General features: G+C 57.3%; 1 protein-coding gene across 1 annotated transcript in view; it reads right to left on the bottom strand.

The window, feature by feature from the left end:
* CNTN2 (contactin 2) overlaps nucleotides 1–1,174 on the bottom strand; it is a 17,210-nt gene that overhangs the window by 13,295 nt on the left and 2,741 nt on the right.

Genomic DNA, 1,174 nt, shown 5'->3' with positions numbered 1-1,174 from the left:
CAGGTGGAGGGAGGAGCAGGGACCTCCTGGAACGCCACGTGCGGGCAGAACTGGAGCTGGGAATACCTGGATGTCCCCTTGTCCCTGAGGTTCCTCCTCTGCCTGTGCAGACTTTGCCTGGTTCGTTCTTCCTAAATCCTCTCCAGGATGAGGGAGGAGAGGGGAGAACCAGGACCTTCCCGGCTCTGAATACACCTGGCAGGTCCCCTCTGTCCCTGTGGCACCACCAGCTCCTGACACCTCAAACCAGTTTGTTACTGGTGTGGAAACCAGAGCAAACCACTACAAACCAGTACAAACCATTCTGTTCCATGGCTGGGATGAGCCTGAAGCTGCTTTTGGGGTGTTCAGACATGGGTTTGACTCTGGTTTTGAGAACAGGGAGGAACAAGAATGACAAAGGCCCCACCTGCCTTCTCCACGCCATGCCCGGGCCACCCTTTGGGGACAATGTGCCACGGTGTGGAAACCAGAGCAAACCACTACAAACCAGTACAAACCATTCTGTTCCATGGCTGGGATGAGCCTGAAGCTGCTTTTGGGGTGTTCAGACATGGGTTTGACTCTGGTTTTGAGAACAGGGAGGAACAAGAATGACAAAGGCCCCACCTGCCTTCTCCACGCCATGCCCAGGCCACCCTTTGGGGACAATGTGCCATTGGGAAGTGCCAGCTGCCCTCCGGCCTCACACAAACAGCAAATCCCACCCAGCAGCTCCCCTTCCACACGGGGGAACCCCAGAATCCCAGACTGGTTTGGGTGGGAAAAACCTTAAATCTCATCCCGTTCCACCCCTGCTGTGGGCTGGGACACCTCCCACAGCCTGGAGTGCTCCAAACCCGGCCGGGAAGGGACGCAGTGAACGAGAGCGAGGCAGGATCTGCCTGGAAATCTCTGTATTGCAGGAACAGCCGGTGGGATAATTGCCAGCACGTCTGTCCTGCCCATCCCTGTCCCCCCGGAGACGCCTGGCCCTTATCAGGGAAGGAGCCACCAGCACTGATAAGCTCCGAGCTGCTTCCCTGGCTCCAGGATCCTTCCCTGCTCTGTAATTGAATTAATGAGCGTCTCCAACCCGCCGTGCCAACGCCGCCAACCTGTCCCCTTCCCCCTGTAAATGAAGTGATTCCCGGGAGCGGGATGTTTTATGGAAGAGGCGCTTCCAGCCGGGAAC

Source organism: Corvus brachyrhynchos, unplaced genomic scaffold, assembly GCF_000691975.1.
Source record: "Corvus brachyrhynchos isolate BGI_N302 unplaced genomic scaffold, ASM69197v1 scaffold72, whole genome shotgun sequence".
Taxonomy (NCBI): domain Eukaryota; kingdom Metazoa; phylum Chordata; class Aves; order Passeriformes; family Corvidae; genus Corvus; species Corvus brachyrhynchos.
Note: the sequence above shows the minus strand (reverse complement) of the source record. Positions and strands in the feature narration are given on the sequence as shown.